Below are 19,908 nucleotides of genomic sequence, written 5' to 3'. Positions count from 1 at the left end.
TGAGAAACAGATGCTTAGGGACCTGCTGGGGGATGCAGCCCAGAGTGAACACAGGGTGTGAACGCCGGGGAGGGAAGAGATGGGAGATTCCAGGCCAAGAGGAATCACAGTCATGGAAGGTTGAGAGCCAGTGAAAATGAGGTTTGGGGAGTGACAGGTTCTTGCCTGTTCGCCTGCCAGGGTACCTGGGGGTGGGGCAGCAGCCACAGGCAGGGGAGAGGCCCAGGGGGGAGGAAAACCGCATCATTGTGTCAGATGACACCGGGAGTCATGACACCTCCAGGGCTCCCCATAGGAGCTCCCTAGAACCACGAGGTGCAGTTTCTTAAGTGATTTGTAAGAGCACCAGCATTGTTGGGAGGAGGGAAGTGCATACGTGCTGCCGGGCTTTCGGAGGAAGGAGGCTGCGGGTTCATAGCAGGTGAGTCTGGAAGCTGTGTGGGGACAGAGGAGGTACTGAGCAGACGTTTCCAAAGGTCATTTGGCAGGACCCCCAGGAATCTTGGCCCCCTGCTTGCTGCGCCCTCAAGTCCTCCCACTTCTGTTGAGTCCCTGCTGTGGTGAGCAGGTCGGCGTCCCCAGATGCCAAGGCAGCTGGCAGAGAAGTGAAAAGTTAAGGCAGACCAGGGGTCGTTCTCACGTTGCAAGAGTGAATCCCCTGGTTCCTGGTTTCGACAAAGACCTGCCTGCTGTGTCCCTGAATCAGGGGAATCGACCAAGTGTATTGACACGGAGATGCCCATCCAGTCCTGGGGGGGAAGGAAACAAGAGAAAGGGAAGGGCCTGGAGGGAGGGCAGGGAAGATGGGGGGCAGCCAGGGAGGGGACAGGCGAGGGGTGGGGAAGATCCAAGTTTCTATAACCACAACCTGAGGTCCTTCATCCTCTGCGTGCACACAGGGAGCTTATCTGCAAGACCCCACCTGTGGGGTAATTGGGTCCCTGTGACCATGCCCGCCAGCGTGTGGGATACTTGGGGACATAAGTTCACTACATAAGTGTGAATAAGCGGGCCTCACTGCTTCTGGGCTCTTGGGCACCTTCTCGTGAGAGGGCCTTGCAGGGATGGGGTCACCTGTTCACCTCTTCCTTCGGGCAAGTATCTTCTGGCTGCAGGTGTGCGACAAGCCATCTCGCAGAGGGCATCTCTCTTGATGTGACGCAAGATGGAACAGCAGCCATCTGAAGGGGGTACTGTTATTTTCATCCCCATTTCACAGCAGGGGGCGCCAGTGAGCTGCCCCAGCCACACTGCTGGTCAATAACAGAGCAGGGATTTGAACCCAAGCCCGCTGCCTCCGGCGTCTGTGCCCTTGACTCCACACCACACCCACCCCTCATGGCGCGGCTCTGGTGTGTTAGGGAGAGATTTTAGGCGTCAGAGTAACACATCCTTTACAGAGCTCCACATGACAGCATCCCTGAATCCCCATAGTCCAGCCTTCAGCTGAACACATCCAATGACGGGCTGCTTGTTACTTTGGCGGGAGGCCAGACTCATCTTCCAATAGTTTGGATTTTTGGCAAAGTCATTTGGATGTTGATCCCCAAACTTGCCTGCCTGTCCCCTCCTGCCCTGGCTCCAGTTCTAGAGCCACTGAGAAGAAGTCCACCCTCCTGCCTGATGCCCCTCAGATCCTTGCAGACCAGCCCTGTACCCGCGCCTACAGACTTGGATTGCACAAGCGGGGTCCCTTGGCCCCTCAGCCCTTCCTCCTTCTTAGCCATCAGCTCCCACACCCCTCACCTGTCAGGCCCAGGCCTGCTGGACACACTCTGGTTTGCCAACATCCTTCTCTGCCCTCTGTCCCCAGGCTTGGGGCCACTCTCGTGTGACTCTGTCACTCCTAGTCCTCAGCCTCATCTGTAGGGTGAGGGGCTGGCTCAGGCAGCTCTGACATTTCTCCAGGAGGTATCTGAGGTGCATCCCCCACCCTGCATCCTGTGCCCTGTCTCTCACACTCCCTCTCCACCCCTGGTGCTCCACTCCCACCCCTGGTGCTCCCTGGAGTGGGCCCAGGCTTGGCGGTTGCCTATGTCAGAGCTGAACAGTGAGAGCAACAGCTGAAGCAAGAGGAAGCGGCAGGTGCCGAGACTGGAGGAGTTGGGACGGGGTAGGGGGTCACCATGGGCCGGGAGCTGCTGGCTGCTTGGCCTTCTGAATTTTGCTATCTCCCTTCCTCAGGGGATTCCTCTGAGCGCAGGCAGGCAACAGCCTCTTAAATTGTTCATTAAACGGAAAATACTGGCTTCGTTTCATGGTTGGTTTCTATTGCTTGGGGAGGTGGGGAAGGAGGGGCACTGTGTTTTCTTAGATGCGCCCTCCCCCGATGAGTGCCCCTTTCCCAGGCCTACATGCCTGAGGGGACCAAGCTGGGTGGGAAAGAGAAGTCCTGAGTGGGGTTCTGTAGGGAAGATGGGGGGATGTGTGACAGGTGAAGAAACTGAGGCCCAGACATAGGCTTCAGCCAAGGGGCCCATAATCACCCAATTTGATTGTCTAGAAAGAGAACTCTGCCAGTAAGAATTCAAAAGGAAGGAGCTGGCTCTGGGGTTACAAGTCTGTCCCTCTGCCCCAGGCAGGTGGACACTGGGGCTGGCAGGGACCCAGCTGCAAGTGGGTGACTAATTCCCAGCGTTAACTAAAGAGATGAGTGAAGGGACTGTTTACAGAGGTGGAGACAGGGGAGGGGGCAGACTCGACAGGGGCTGTGTGCTCCTGGGTACTACAAGGCAGGAAACAGTTGAGTCACTGCTGTGGTGATATGGCCCCATCGCTGGGGCAGGCAGAGCAAGGAGAGGGAGCAGAGGTGCCTCTGAGAGCTGCAGCCAGGCCAGTGAGAGGGGCTGTCCCACAAGAGCTCTAGCCACCGTGAAGCAGGGGTGAGGGCAGGGCAGTGGAAGAAATACCCCCACCTCACTGCCCCGCCCCTAGTTCTCCATCTCCTGGGGGTGCCTCCCAGTGACCAAACCCAGGGAAGCCGGAAGGCAGGGGAGTCTGAGAAATATCCCCAGGGGTCAGGGCAGGGCAGAGAATGGATTGGAGAGGGGGCGGACTCGTGGAGAATAAACAGCATAAACACCCAAGATAATGATTGTATTCATTCCCTATGGCTGCTGTCACAAATTACCACAAACCAGGTGGCTTAAAACAAGAGAAATTTATTTTCTCATAGTTCTCTTCAAGGCCAGAAGTCTGAAATCAAGGCTCTGGTGTGGCGCTTCCCCCAACAGCTCCAGGCGGGATCCTTCCTGCCTCTAGGGCTTCTGGTGGTTCCAGGCATTCCTTGGCTTGTTTCTGTGTAAATCCAGTCTGACTGTGTGGTGTATCTTCCCCTCTTCTGTCTCCTATGAGGACACTTGTCACTGGGTTCCAGGCCCACCTGGGTAATCCAGGATGATTTCACCTCCTTAACTGAATTACGTCTTCAAAGACCCTTTTTCCAAATAAAGCCACATTCACAGGTTCTGGGGGTTAGGAGGTGGACTTATCTTTGGGGGGGCCACCATTCCACCCACTACCATGGTTCTCTCAGGTGAGCTCCTGTCACTCCTCAGTGTCCCCTACACATGTCACGACAGTGCACTGCTAAACTGGCCAGGAAGGAAGATAGGGCCAGTAAAATGATTTCCATTTTACAGATGATGCCAGAGGAGAAGAGATGTACCTGAGCAGATGGGAGTAAGATCACTAGGTGGGATGGGGAGCAGGGGGGTGTAGCTGTGCCATGTCCCTGTCCCCACCCCCACAGGCACAGCCAAGCCCCCCTTTGCTCCTCAGCATTTTGTCTACTCCTCTAGTACTATGGTTTTCACTGTGTATTTTTTTCCTCTTTGGACTTCAGGTGCCCAGACGCGGTCTAATCTCAGCCTTATCGGTCTTATATGGCCCACTTTTATTTGGGTATTTAGTGAGTATTTTTAGTGACAGAATCAGTATGCACAAAGTCACCACCCCAAAAACAGCTTGACCGTAACCTCCATCTGAGTTCAGTCCCAGCCCATCCCATACCTCTCCCCGCAGTGTGACCCCTCGTCACTCTGGATCCTGGTCATGCACCTTTGCCTTCCTTTCTACGTGGTTTTATTGCATGCCTTTCTCATCATGTTTCTTTTCTTAAATTATGAATATTTCAGGCATATACAAAAGTGTAGAAAATGTTATATTGATACCTGCCTTGCTATGTTGTAAATGCAGTAATAATTTTTCAGCACCAAGTTTGGGGCTGAACTCTGCTGGGCACAGGTCGCAGAGACGGCCAAGGCAAGCCCCATACCCAGCGAGGTTGGAACATGTAAACAGGGCAGTACAGGACCTTGGGTGCTTGGGGTGGGGGAAAGGGCAATGGGGTGAGGACCTGTCCACTTATCTGTTCCTGACACTAGACTGAAAATCTCGAGAAGTCAGAGGCCAGATCCATAGAGGTTCATCTCTGAACTTCTACTGCCTGGCAGACAGTAAGTGCTCAGCAAACATTTACAGAATTAATGATGGAAGAGTGTTTGGATAGACAGCAAACCTCCCATTCTAGGTCAGTAGGGTCTGCATTCCACTAAGGAAAGTTGTGAGCAGACCTTGGGGTTGGATGGGTGGAAGTGTTTGCAAGGCAGCCCCCACCCCATGTCCGGTTCAGGGGACTCATTCCCCAATGAGCCCGGTGTATCCCTGTCCACATCATGATGTGTTGCACCGGCTTGTGACAGATACTCTGTAAGTCATTCTAATCCTCTCACTAGGAGTTCCCTGAGGCCAGGGTTTGGGGATCCGAGGTCAGGGGCTGAGTGTCCTGCATCAGATTTGGAGATTCCTGCAGCAGAGGCTGCCACCCCCATTAGATTGGGAGCTGCCTGCCAGGGACTAGTCTCTTCTGTCATAATGAGAGATAACACAAGTCTGGTCTGTCTCCCTCTCAGACAGGGGCATCCTAGGGTTCGGGTGTCCTTCACCGGATAGATCTTCCTGAAATCAGTGGCTGTTTCCCTCCTTTGACTGGGAGTCCCCTGAAGACAGAGGCTGTGTCTCCCCCATCAGACTGGGAAATCCATGAGGCTGGGGTGGTTTTTGTCCCATCGGAACCTCCTGCAGTCAGAGCTGTCTCCTCGCTGTTGCATAGAGAGCACACACTTTTCCCTGTGCGCTTCCAGAGAGAGGAGCCGGCCCGCTGCCTCCTGCCCAGAGATGTCCTCGATCAGGGCCAGACCTCTCTGAGACGTCCTTGTTTTCTCTTCTCACCCAGCCTGGAGATAACTCACCTGCTAAATCCCTGTTGCACTGCTCTGGACTTTGCCAGGAGTCACTTACCGTGTCCCCCAGACACTGTGTCTCCAGCTCTGAGCAGCTGAGACGTGAGCGTGGCCAGGCTGCAGGGGAGCACGGTCACAGGAGGGGATGTCATGTCCTCTAATCCAGGCCTTGGCTCTAGCTCAGAGCCTACTGCAGAACCCACAGGCTGAGTCTGGCCTCTGGGGACACAGGCAGCTGGGCCTGCCCCCGGATGGGATCTCGAGGAAGCTCATCCCCTCGGCTCACCAAGTGATACCAAAGAAAGAACATCAGGGACCTAGGTACCAGGCAGGTGGGAAGGAGAGAGGGCCTTATTTTTGGACCACACATCCCACACCCCACCATCATCATCCTCATCACCATCATCATTTCATTCAAATTTTCAAATGCTAAGACAAGTAAAACACATAGTGTCTTCATTTTGAAGATAAGAAAATTAAGGCGGAGAGGTGATATGAGTAGGGGTTGAGGAGCAGAAGTGGGTCAGAGCAACTTCTACCTGTAAATCTCATGCTCAGTCCAGCCCAAGACCTTGTGGCTTTGCCCTCCAGCAGGGGCGATGCTGGTAGAGTGTTGAGTGGGGTCCTCTCCTGTCAGTCTACATCACCTCGTGGTGGAGACACCTGCACATACTGGGTTTTGTTGGATGTGTGGCCAATGGGTGTCTTTCAGGTGGGTATCCTCTCCCCCCCCACCATTGTATCAGGGGATCCTTAAAGACACGGCTGAGACTCTTCCCTCAGACTGGGAGCTCCCCAGGGCAGAGCTCTGTCTCCCTCATCTAGGCCCTCCCCTAGAGGAGGCAGTCATTACAGAAGATGCCTGACTACACTGGGAAGACCTTCGCTTAGCCCATTATAGCTTCTCCAGCTTTTCCTTCTCATTGGCCCTGTTGCCTTCTCCCCGAGGTGGTCTGGTCATCTTGTCTTAAGGTCGTAAAATCTCCAAACTTCAGATGTGAATGGTCCTGCAAAGGTCATCTCATTTTTTCTATCTCCTGGTCCTCTGCAGAGGACATCCCGCTATCCCACACCCAAAGAAGTGCTTGGTGGCTAAAGAGAGACAGTCCGTTGCTAATAGCCTGAAGGCCAACTTCTCTTGTTGCACTACTTTCTCTTTCTTTCCACGTTCTGAGTAAGAGCCCCTGCTAGACTGTAGGGCCTTAAGAGTGTTGCCCTTCACCACCACCACCACCCTGTGTCCTTCCCTAACCTTTTCTTCTCTGGGTTAAGGCCTCCTATTCCCACCTTTCTGAGGGAAACAGGAGGTGGGTTGGAGGTCACTGCAGTCCCTCTCTGGGTGACCTGTCTGAGTCCACTGCTACTCAACCTGCCGTCCCTCCCCTCTGTTCCATCCCATCCAGCCCGCCTCTCCCTTTGGGCCACTACTGGGCTTCCTCTCACCCCTGGTAACTGGCAGATGCCCCTTGAGTTTCCAAATTCCTGTAAGTTTGATCATCTGGGAACTTAATCACCCGAAAGATCCTGAAGCTGTCAGGTATCAAATCTGGGTCAAAACCTAGCTGGGTCAGGAGAGCCCAGATCTTTTTGGTCAAGCATCTCTCTAGTCCCTCCAACTAATTAATGTTTATGTTGGGTTCCCCTAGAAGCAAACTAAGGCAAGGATTTGAGGGTAAGTAGTTTATTTGGGGGTGATCTCGGGAAGCATTGGTAGAGAAGTAGGGAATTGAGAACAGGTTGGACAGGAAGCCAATATGGGGCATTAATGAGCAATTACTGATTAGAACAACTGGGACTCACTCCCAATGGGGACCTCCAGGAGTGTATTAGTTTCCTATTGTTGCTGTAACAAATTACCATAAACTTAGCGGCTTAAAGCAACAAATTTATTATCTTACAGTTCTGAGGTCAGAAGTCCAAAATGGGTCTCACTGGGCTAAAGTCAAGGTATCTTGGCTGCCCTCCTTTCCTGAATCTATGGGGCAGAATCCATTCCTTTGCCCTTTCCAGCTTCTAGAGGCTGTCCACATTCATTGGCTTATGGCCCCATCCTTCAAAGCCAGCCACAGCAGGTCTAGTTCTTTTCACATTGCATCACTCTGACACCCTCTTCTGCCTCCCTCTTCCACATCTAAGGACCCTTTTGATTACATTGTGCCCACCACGATAATCACTATTTTAAGGTCAGCTGGTTAGCAACGTTAATTACATCTGCAATCTGAATTCCTCTTTGCCGTGTAACCTAACATATACACAGGAGGTTAGCATGTGGACATCTTTGAAGGACCATTATTCCACTTACCAAAGGGAATTGTATAGATCACATCTCAGAGTTGTCCCACCTAATGGGTGAGAAAGCCTGAATATTTATCCACCAGCTCCCATCCAAGATTGGTTGCAGGAGGAGGTAATTTCTCAGCATTTCTGGCCTGTGCACCCTAGCTCAGTGAGCTCCTGTGGCCAGAGAAAGCCTTTAGGCAGAGTCACAGACGCTTGGCGTAGGAAGCCATCAGTATGCATGCAATTAGTGAGCACTGAAGGGAGATGCTACAATTAATTAATCTATTAATTCCTCAAAAGTTTGAATGTCTGGTTAGGCGGGGTGTTTACAGGTCCTGGTGAGAGAATGATGAAATTGACAGCAGTCCTTGCTCTGGAGGGTTTCATGGTCTAGTGGAGGGGACAGACACATAAGAGATAATTATAATGCAGTGTGGTAAGTATAGTGACAGAGACCTGAACTGGGAACTTACATGAACTGGAGTGGGGATAAGGGGTAGGTCAGAGAAGGCACTTGCAGGGCTAGTGCCTGAGTTAACACTGAAGGCCGTTTGGGAGTTGGCCAGACCACAAGGGCAGGTCATTGTTCCAGGCGGAGAGGGTGGTGTGAGCAAATACACCTGAGCAAGAAATGGTGTGATGCATGCAGGGAACATGGAGTGGGGTAAGTAGGCTGGCTTAAAACGCTGGGCAGGGGAAGGGTGGGGATGACTCTGGAGAGCCAGGCAGGGGCGTGGGCGTGGGGCACTAGCACCCACAGGAAGAGGTTCGAACGCCATCTTGCAGCAAATGGGAAGCCATTGGAGATTTTGAGCCAGGAAAGGATGTAGCCAGATTAGCATGCTGGATAGGGACCTCTGTCCCCAGTGTGGAGAATGCGTGTGAGGTAGTGAGACCAGAAGAAGGGGAGCTTAGTCCAGAGCTATTGCAATGATCCAGGGGAAAGAGGAAGAGCCTCCGAATTAGGATTCTGGCTGCAGAGGTAGAAAGGCTTATGTCTGTGTGCTAAGTCCAGCTCTGTTTGTAGATAAAATACTATTATATTACTTAGGACACAGTATGACTTTGAGTGACAGGAAATCCAAATTGGATAATAGAAGTTTATTTTCATCTTATATAAAAGCCCAGCTAGACAGTCCAGGCTCCTTCCACCTGTTGCCTTGCCAGGTATGGGCTCCATTCTCAACTCACGTCATGGTCCAAGATGCCCAGTGCAACTCCAGCCATCACATCCATATTCCAGCCAGCAAGAAGAAGAGGGAAGGGCCCAACTCTTCCTTTACAGACGCTTCTCAGAAGTTGCCCATATCCCTGCCACTTACAGCCATTGGCCAGAACTTAGTCACATGGCCACACCTAGTTGCAAGAGAGGCTGGGAAATGTTGTCTTCTTTCTGGAAGCCATATGCCCATCCATAATTCCATTCCATACAAAAGAAGGGCACAGTGGACACTGGAGGAAACTGGTTTGTGATGCAGTGACGGTGGACGTGTGCATTGTGGCCGGACCAGCCTGGCTTCCACTCTTCGTTACCTTGGGCACCTCCTCTGAGCCTTGGTCCCCTCCCTCATCCATAAACAGATGTAGAAGAATTCTCTTCTGAGAATTCAGTGAGATAATGGACACAAAATACTTGGTAAACTGTAAAGTACTGCCATTTGTGAGGTATCTTTACTGTGGTTGTATTCGTTTTAGCCCCATTGACGAGTCCATATTGCTTTACAAGGACTCAATGAGAGACACAGGTTTAGAGATGCCTAGATGTCAGTAAAAATGCTTGGAATGGAAGAGGGAAAAGAGTAAGGTGGTGACAGGGCTTCTACCAGACAGAGAGAGCTTAGGATGAGGAGGCTGTGAATCAAGTCCTGAGGGCACCTGCAACATGTCCTGGAATGTGGTCCATGTGTCTCTGGAGGAGACATCTTCAGCCAAAACCAGAGGTTGTACTTGGAATCCTGCAAGAGAGCACGGAGGTACTTCCATAACTTCTTTTGTGATCCACACACTTCTCCCAACCACCCTCCCAGGACTTGCCTCCATCCTCTGAGCCCACCTATGCATCTGTCCTTGGACCAAGCAGGGTTAAGATTCATTGCTTGGGCCCTGTTTCTCTCTTCATTGGCAAATGAAATCATTTCTTGGTTTTAGCTGAGGTGCCCTTAGTTCTTTATAGTAATTATTGCTCTATCGGTAAACGGAAGAGTATTAATTTCACAAGGGTGTGGGCAAATTGCACGTTTTGCATTTCCTCAGCCTTAATCAATACTGTAACAGAATTAAGAGGTCCCAGCAAGTCTAGCGATCTTACCTAAGCCAATAAAAGATGAGCCTACATAACTACAAACAAGACCTTAGCTAATGCACTTCTAGATAGCTGGTTTTTTGAGATACCACATTTTTCCTTCTTGTATCAAATTTTCTCTAGTTTACTCAGGTATTGACTAAAAGAGCATGTTTTTTCAGAGGCAAGGACATCATTGCTACTACGATTTAAGATTTTATGTCATCTCCTTTCACATCACCCAAATGACGTTAAACTTCAGCCTCAAACCTGGTCATCAGTAACCTACCTCCCCTCTGCTTCTTTGTTTTACTCCCCAGCACTTATCACCTTCTATTGTGCTGTTTATTTTATTTGTTTATCTCATTTATTTTCTGTTTTCCCAAAGTGGAATGCGGGCTGTGTGAAGGCAGGGGTTTTTATAATTTTTTTTTGGTCTTGTTTATTTGCTGTTGTTTCCCCAGGGCCTAGAACAGTGCCTGGCATGTGGTAGAAGCTCAATAAATTATTTGTACCAGGAAGAAATAAAATCACCTGGGAAATTGTTGGACATGCAGTGTGTGTAATTTCTAACCTCACTTTTTGCTTTAAAATTCTGTGTTTCCAGATGCTGGGTATATAGTGTATGTTTCTGGAATGCCTGGCTGGTTGATTAAATACATGGAGGAATCAAATGTTACATTACCATGATGGAAAATAATGTCATTGTTCCCTGCAATAGCCTCGCCTCTCCCCATGTTCCACAGATGCAGCTGGCCAGAGGGAAGGAGGCATGGAGAACGAGCATATATTCTCTGTCCTTATCTCTCCAGCACACGGCCAATGTTTAAAATAGCATTGAATGACCATTGCATAAAGATGTCACTGCATCCGAGCTGTCCCCAAGCAGCTGGGAGACTGTGAAGCCCCCTTGTCCTTCTGTGGTGACTAGTCCCAGGGACACAGAGGGGGCTTCCAAGGCCAGCTCACCTATTTCATCTGTAACCTGGCTCCCTGGATAGGGTATTCTGCTAAATACACCCTCTCCCTTATCGCTTCTCCTGTGGTAATGCTCTTGCTACACAAGCCAGACAATTAGAGGTAATTGGGATAATCGGCATTTATTGTAGCAATTTGCATTTCTACAGCAGGCAGCACAGAACTTACCACCCGGCTTGGGAATGTGCTTTTTGGAGCTGGGCTGAATTCAGCACTCTATTCTAAAGCTCATTTTAGAGCCCACAGGATTTGCCCCTGCTTTGCTCATGGGAGGTCATTAGGGTTGTATTAGGTGTGAGTCTCACTAACCAATCAGAGGAGAGCATGCGAATTAGGGTCTGGGAATTAGGGATGGGTCTCTTCCATCATCTGGGGCCTAGGGAGGAATCTACCGCCTGGAAGGAGCCCTGCGTCTGTGGCCAGACCCCTGGTGACTGATTTCTCGCTACATTGACCAGATGTTGGACTTAATTGACAGAATTGTTTCGCTGTCTCAGCTGAGTAACTCAAAGCTCAGGCCTGCTGTTGGTAGGAACCTCAGCAAGGGAGCCCCTGTGAGGAAACTCCTCACATGAACCCACCCAGGGCTTCTGAACTGGCGCCTGCTCCTGTCTGTGGCCACCTCCTCTGGTATGGACACTTCCCTTCTGCCCATCTTCATGGGCACCCACTGGTCCCTCTCGTGAACGAGGGCAGCATTGCGCAGTGGTTATAACTGTCAGCTCCCAACTGCAGCTGCCTGGGTTGGAATCTCTTCTCCACTAGCTGTTAGTTGGGTTCCCAGGAGCAAGTTACTTAACCTCTTTGTGCTGCAGTTTCCTTAACCCTAAAGTGGAGATAATAATAGTACCTGACTCGTAGAGTTGACGTAAGAATCAAGTGAGATAATGTGTATGAGTCCCCTAGCAGAATGCCGGAGACAAATGTCAGATGTTCTCATTAAATAATCCCCTCCCCAGCCACTCCACGAGCCTTCGTTATTCATTGTCACCAACCCATCTAGAAGGTACAAAGTGCCAGGTGTCCCTAAGGAAGCTCAGATAAAAGTGCTTTGGGAGTTTGGAGAAGGGAGCAAATTGATCTGGTTGTGAGGGACATGCAGGTTTTTCGAGCAGAAGAGGTGACATTTGTTCTGGGCCCTGAAAGACTAAGTTAGGACCTGCAGAGATGAGATGGAGGCCATTAGGAAGCAGGAAGGGATGGGATGTACGTGAAGAGAAGTTCACAGCAAAGGGCACATGTTTGTATCTGTACCTGAAATATCTTTATTTACATAAAAAAATAGCGTTTACAATTTAACTGCAATTTACAAAGGCGTTATACATCACATATGGCCTCCTTGAGCCTCTTACTCTATTTCGTCACCCCCTGGGCAGGGAGACCAGGGGACTTGTCATCCTTTCAATGGTGGCTCCTTGGGTCCAAGACTTTACTCCTGTGACAACTCCATCATAGACTTTGTCCACTTTGTTGAGAACGTGGTGGCCAGGGTGGAGAGACAATTCATTGGATTGTTGTGGAAAGTGAGGAGAGTTAGATGGTGGGGCCCACAGATCGCTAGATCCTTTAGGGCCCCCAATCTGCCTGCTAGGACCTGGCTTTCCTTCTTAAGGAAGGTAGAGATCTTTAGCCAGGCTCACAAACACGAAAGATTGTTTTCATTGCTGTTGGTCCTATGGGTTCTTGGAAAGCATGTGTGAAGTAAACTAAAACATTTACTGCAGCATCTTTTTATCCAGTGTATTAGTTAGGATAAAGGTGAAATTGCTGTAACAAAAAGTCCCAAAAGTGAGTGGCTTAAATAAGATGGGAGTGAGTTTTACTCTCACATTACAGGCTAGCTTGTTCAGGCTAGTGGGGCAGCTGTGATTGACAAAGTCATTCAGACCCAGGTTCCTTCTATCTTGTGGCTCAACTCTCCCCTTGGGCATTGTGCTCATGTGTATGGTTGGAACTGTGTGGTTGGCACACTTGCTTTCCAACACATGGGAACTGGAAAGAGGAGCATAAGAGCTTTCTTTAAGGCAAGGGATCCAGAAGTTGCCCTCTTCACTTCTGCACCCTTTCCTTTGGAGAACACAATGTCGCTTTGTCATACTGTACCCTCTGAGGGGCTGGGAAATAGAGTCTCTGGCCAGTACCATGTGCCCAATGGAGCCCTGGGGGAAGGGATGGGGTCTGTTAGCCTAAGGAAGCAGGGTGCTAAGTGTTTCTGCTCCATCTGACCTCTGGGGGAATAGAGAAAGCTGAGAGTTCTTTCGCATCGCTCTGGACCATCACCTGCCAATGGAGCCTGGACTTAGAATCCAGATTACAGTGGACAGCTCTGGGCTGAGCTCTAAAGGGATCGTGTGTTACTGTTTTCTGAGCCTTGTGGGCTTTTCCTGCTCCTAACCAGTACCTCTTTTCACAAGAATGTCCACTGCCCAGCCCTCCCTGCCCCTCGTGCACAAGTGCTGTCCTAGCTTGCATGTAGGAGCAGCACCCAGTGGCAACAAAACCTCCATTCTGACAAACTGCCCATTCTCTGATCTAACCTGACATAATTTATATATTTATGTTTACAAAGCAGTTGTCTGTGGTTTCATCTGTTCCTCATGGCCACCCTGGGATGAAGGCTAGGCAGATTTTCTCCACACGTTATAGAAGAGAAGACAGGCTTAGTGAAGTTAAGTGACGTATTCATTAGAATAAGCTAGTTATGCTTTCATAACAAGCAGCTGCCAGTCTCAGTACCACAACTCAACCAAGGTTTACTTCTCACCCACACAAAATCCACTGGGGGCCCAAGTGACTCTTCAGGGCAATATCCTCCATGTGGTCCTCAAAGATCAGGCTGGTGATGGCTCCATCATCCTGTAAGTTCACCATCTAGAACATGCAGCCTCTTTGGTCCTCATGGCCGGGCAAGAGAGAGACTGGATGATCATGTCTGACAATGACACGTGTTGCTTATGCTCGCAGTTCATTGGCCAAACGTGATCATAGAGCTCACAAACCTGCAAGGGGCTGAAAAGTGTCGTCTGGAGGGAAAGCTGGATGTCGGTGAACACCAGTCATCTCTACCGCAAATATTTTGCCAAAGATCCCATGGCAATCATGCCACCTTAAGCTTTTTTTAAGAGTTTTCTCATTTATGATATAACCCTAGGCAGACAATAAGGCAAGTGCCACCTACTTTTCTCCAGGAATAACAACAAATATTTACATATGTGACTGACCAGTTAGTCATTTTGGGGAGAAAAGGCCTATTCCATACCTAGAACCTTCTTGCGAGATGCTGGGCTTTCTTCCAGAGTAGGCAGCTTACCTATGTTTCAAGACTCCAAATCCACATAATTAGGATCCCTCCTTTGGATTAGGGCTGTGGGAAAACCCTCTTGAAGTGCACACTTTCTCTTGGCTTCGAGACAGGAATGGACAGCCATCATTATCCATTCATACCTCCGTATGGCGATGGTATTCTTAGTGAGCAGAGACTGGGAATTAGAACAGATGTGTTTCAGCAGGGGAAGAGGAGGAGGATGAAAAGAGGAAAGGGTGGTGGGGAGGAGGTGCAGTGGGGAGGGTGTGGGGTGGCTGGAGGTGGGGGATGATGACCGCCGATCCTTCACTGAGTAAAAAGCTGAAGAGTATGGTTGACCTGTTGCTGGTTAGAGAGAAGCACGTATCGGGTGAGGGGGATTCTGGAATGTCATTTTCCCTAGGTGCCAAAATTACTGTAAGGAAGTATCAGTAGGGCTGCCTTTGAGGCTTGTCCCTGTGACCTTGACCCAAGGAGCACGGCTAGTCCTTTTTCTTCCTTCTCTTTTCTGTCCCTCCTTGGAGGGAGCCAAGAGCCTGAAGTCTGGGTCCTGGACAGCCATAATAACTGTGAACTATGGAGAGGCTTCAATGATCTTCTTTAATTTTCTTCATTTGTAAAATAAAGATAAAAGTATTTTCTCTTGGAGCTCTTGGGGAATCAAACATGCCAACAAATATGTCAGTTTTGTTAACTATAAAGGGCTGTGCGAACTAAGGGGTTACCATTTGATCATCATCATCACCATCATCATCACCGATCATCATCATTCTTATTTTACTCCACGTGTGAAAGCAGAAGATACAAAGATTATAAGCAATTATAAATATCCACAGTGGCTATACAGTCTGTCTATTTCTGGCTTAGGAAACAAATCTTGTTGGCATATCTGGGTCTGGTTTCTCTCAGTCTCTCTTTCCTAGATCCACTTCCCCATAGTTCAGTGTATTTCTCATCTGGGTTTCTGAGCAGTTAGCTATCTCCTCCTTTGAGTCTGAAGTGAATTCACACTTCTGGATATCTGTGTTGGGTTTGTGTTGCTGCATAACAAATTACCACATTCACTGGGGCTTAAAGCAACACAGATGTATTGTATCACTGTTTCTGTAGATCGTCTGCTCAGGGTCTCACGTGGCTGAAATCAAGCCATTCTTATCTGGAGGCTCAGCTAGGAAATATCCTCTCCCAAGGTCTCAAATTCTTGGCAGAATTCAGTTCCTTGTGGTTGTAGGACTGAGGCCCCCGCCCTCTCTTAGCTCCTAGAGGCTGCCCACTCTTCTCTGCCCCATGGCCCTCTCCACAACATGGTAGTTTGCTCCTTCAAGGCCAGCAGGAGAAATCTCTTTCTGATTTTAGGAAGGGTTGAGTCCCTTTTAAGGCTTACCTGATTAAGTCAGGCCCATGCAGGATTATCTCCCTTCTAATTAACTAAAAGTCAATTGATTGGGACCTTCCTTAATAAAATCTGCAAAACCCTTCTGCGATATTATGTGACATAATCACAGGAGTGATATCCTATCACGTTCACAAGTCCCCAGGGCTGGGACCCTTGGAGGCTGTTTTAGAATTCTTCCTACCACAGTGTCCAAGAGCTCTCTATTTCTGGTCCTCAGTTCTTCTCTCAGATCAAGCTGAGCGCCAATCCAACAAAGGTTGAGTCTCCTCTGGTACCCTAAATGCGGAAGACACAAAGAGGCCTAGAAACAAGTCATTCCCAGAGTGGTTGTCTTAGCCTGGGGTTCCTAGAAATTGGATCCTGGGGCAGGGATTAAATGCTGATGCTTATTTGGAGGTACACCTCCAGGGTAGTGAGAGTGAGGGCACAGGGGAGAAAGGCGGGGAAGGATGGGGAGCACTGCATGGTGATGTGTCACTGGTCATTGTGATGGCTACTGCTTCACAACATCCACAAGGAGGCAGAGCTGATCATTTATCAGATGCACTTGCTCAGCCAAGCAAAATCTCTCTGGACAGGTTGTATGAAGAACCTATGCTTTGGAGGGGAGAAGGAGATGACGTCCTCCTCCCGTCCCCTGTTTTCCATTGCCAAAGTTCACTCCACAAGGAGTTAACTCCCCTGTACTTCCAGGTTGTGTCACTGGCCCCTTTGGGGAGCTGCTCTGGAAGCCAGATCCCATGCCCTGGGGTGTGGGGTCTTGTTCCAGTTCATGCTTGTCTGCATGGAAGTGTTCTGTCATGGTGGCAGCTGAGGCGGAGCAAGTGGCTGGTGGTCTGGGGGGCAGGCAAGGCCAGGAGATCATGGCATGTTCAGTAGCGTGATGTGAACTGATCTCCTGGTGAGGCAAAGGCAACCTCACATGGAGGAATCGTTGAAAGGAGCCACAGAGAGCTCCTGCTGGAGGCCAAAGGGGAAATGGCTCAAAGCCAGGGACAGTAGGAACACAGAGGAGGGGGGAGAATGAAGAGGTATTCAATTATTTCAGGTATTTACTTTTTAAAAATTTTCTGGCTTATCCAAAGATAGATGATGATAGATAAGAGTGCATGTGTGTGTGTGTGTGTGTGTGTCCTTTTCAAGGGTACAAATAGGATCTCACGATACATTAGGTTTTTGCAAGTCAACATTTTATGTATATATATATATATATATATATATATATGGGTGTGTTATAGGTTAACATTTAAGCTATATATGGTCTTTGGCTATTATAAACAATGCTGTAATGAAATCCTTGTACCTACTTCTTTGTGCAAGCATCTGTGTAGAATAAATTCCTAGATGTGGAGTAGTGGATGTCATTTAAATTTCCACAGATAATGCCAAATTGTATTCCAACAAGTCTGTCCTAATTTGCACCCCTCTGTCCCTTACCCCAACAGCGTTTGGTTTTGTTTGTTTGCCTACAGCCCCACCAGCACTGGGTATTAACAGTCTTTACTAACCTCTCAATGAAAAATGATATTGAAATTTTTTTTTTTTTTTCTGGTGAGGAAGATTGTCTCTGAGCTAACATCTGTGTCAGTCTTCCTCTATTTTGCATGTGGGATGCCGCCACAGCATGGCTTGATGAGCGGTGTGTAGATCTGTGCCCAGGATCCGAACCCGCGAACCCCAGGCTGAGAAGCGGAGTACATGAACTACATCACCGGGCCAGCCCCCGATATTGAAACCTTTTCATTTGCATTTCCTTAATTATGTATAAAGTGGAACATATTAGACATTGAGGGAGTTTTAAAATAATGAAGTTCTGGCTTTTTACCTATCCACTGGATCTGGCAGTCTGTCCTCTCGGTCTGGGGCATTCCTGCTGGGTGGGGGACCCCACTTCAGGGAACCCAAGGTCATTTCTAACAGGATGAGATGGAGCAGAGAGACAGCCCAGCACAAAAAGCACCAGGGGGCTGAGAGCTAACCCGAAGTGGGAGAGGCGGGGAGGTTTTGAACCTGAAGGACAATAGACTGGGCTGGACAGTTACAGGCACATTTGCTTTGAGCTTTGGCGTGTCTAGGAGAACCTCGGAATTAGTTTGCTGCAGAGAATGGTCAGTATGAGTGACCTTCTGCTCCTGGGCATGAAATGTGCCCCCAGCTGATCAGAGATGCTGTGAGCCATCTGTAAGTAAAACTCCAAAAACTCCTGGCCAAACACCCAGTCCTGACCACACTTCCCTCGGGGAAACGCCTTTGGGAAAAAAAGAGGGGTTTTGAACCCAGAGGGAAGAAACATCTGGTCATGAAAGCCAACTCAAAGAGAGTTGTGTGTGTCTGTGTCTGTCCAGGTGAGGGAAGGGAGGGGCGTCCGCTGTTTGGGGAGGTGTGGTGGGAGTGGCATTGCCAAGGGTGGTGGTGTGGGTGTGGTGGCGTGATGCTCCTTATGGTGATGCTTCCGTCTTAGATCCTTAAAGCTAGAGGGAGCTGAGCAGTCCTTCATCCGTCCCCTAGTGGGATGTAGATGAGACTATCAATGCCAGCCAGTCAGCTCCCCCTCCCCTCAATAGTGTCACCACATCCTCACTCTCCAGCTCTCCTTTTTACCTCTGGCCTTGTCCTTCCACCTTATTGACACAACCAATGACCTTTCCGGGGTGACCATTCCTTACAGGGCATTCCACCTGCAGTGGGGACCACAGCGAAGCAGGGCCCTAGAACATTCCCCATGGGGAAGAAATCACTTACTGCTTTATCTTCTACACTCAGCAAAGGGTCACTCTTATTTTGCATAAGTAGCTCAAGGCTACACCAAGTCTCTTGCTCTAGGGGTCTGGTGTGAAAATACAGAATGTCTGTTTCTAAAGTTCCGTGTATTCGTTATTCATTTCTGTTCTCCTTCTCCCTCTCCTTCCTTCCTGCCCTCTCCCCTCCCTCCTTCTTTCCTTTTCTCTTTCTTCTTCTCTCTCCCTCCCTCCCTCTCTCTCTGTGTTTTCCTCTCCTTGTGATAAGGAGGTATTGGGGGAGAAGGATAATTCTTTAATGTTCATGCAGTTGGCTTCAGGGAACCTCCCTAATATCGTCAGTCAGTCATCTCTCTCCTGTTTGTGGCCCGTGTGGCTCCTCTCAGAGCCCTGTCACCTACCTGTAAGGTTTCCTGGACCTGATAGAACAGTCAGGTGGGTCTAGTCCCTCAGTTCTTCTAGCTTCCCACGTGGAGAGTTTAGGGAGAGCTGCACTCATGCACCGCAGATCAAAGTGCATGTCTCTCTCCCCCACATAAGGATGCCCTGGGGTAAGAATCCAGCTGAACTCGGGACTCACCAATGCAGACAGTGACATTATAATCCTGACTGGTGACACCATTGGCTATTGTGGTTTTGACAGCTGATGTGGTTAATTCCGGATCATTGTCAGCTTGGGATGTCAACAGTATCACGGGAGCAAACCAATGGCATGGTTGACCAGGAGGTGGTTGGCCTTGGACGTATGAAGTTGACCAGCCATCACTCTGATGCCACGGCTGTTAAGCGGGCTGACACACAGAAACTCTGACATGCATTGTTACATTACACAGCAATTTTAGTCTGTGCCTTACCCTTGGTTTCAGAAGACTTGCACTGGGGAGGTAAGACTGGACGCTTTGGAAGTCCTCCCAGAGTCTTCTACTAATGCTTCTGGCCTCTTCCCTGTGCCTCTGTTTCTCCTTGTGTAGAAGGAAGAATGGTGATCCCAATAGTGACCTGGGGTGTCCATAGTATCATTTTAATTGGGAGAGGTACCTTTGGAAGTGACAAGATGGAGTGATGGTTCCCAGAAGATTGTCCGCCAGCCACTTGTGGAGTTCTCGCTCATTCCTAATCTGGAAGGGAGCAGTGATGTGTCTCCTCATCATCTCTCTGCAGCCAGAGCAGTCCAGGCCCAAGGGAACTTCCTAACAGGGCCTTCCTCTTGTACTTTGGGATCTCCTACAAGCGGCCTCTTGCCTCCCCTGGTCACACAGAGCTACACATGAGACTAGGGAGTGGAAGAGGGCTTGTGTGTTTTGAAGAAGGTGAGGCTCATGTGAGGATGCTGCTTGGCACTCTGTCTCCTTCTCATAATTGTCAGGAAACCAGGATCTACACAGCGCCAATGAATTCTGGTAATGAAATGTCTTCTCTCCCCGACACAGGCCTCATGGCCGGTCCAGAGAGATGCTCATTACATGAAAGGGCTGATAATTCAATCACTGCAGAGCCAGACAGAAACAGAAGGTGCTGCTTCCCCAGGGAAGAGCTCCTCTTGTCCCTCCCCCCAGTTGTCTACCTCCTTCCCCACCCCCTTGGGCTGGGGCTCGTTTAGTCTCCCGAGATCAGGCACGTAATGCAGGTCTCAGGAATTAGAGCTTGTGCAGGAAGAGCACATCTAGAAATCTTCAGCCCCTCTTCAA

The sequence above is a fragment of the Ceratotherium simum genome, chromosome 13 (assembly GCF_057802395.1).
Source record: "Ceratotherium simum simum isolate JZ-2026a chromosome 13, ASM5780239v1, whole genome shotgun sequence".
NCBI classification, from domain to species: Eukaryota; Metazoa; Chordata; class Mammalia; order Perissodactyla; family Rhinocerotidae; genus Ceratotherium; species Ceratotherium simum.
This window is presented reverse-complemented; position numbering follows the sequence as displayed.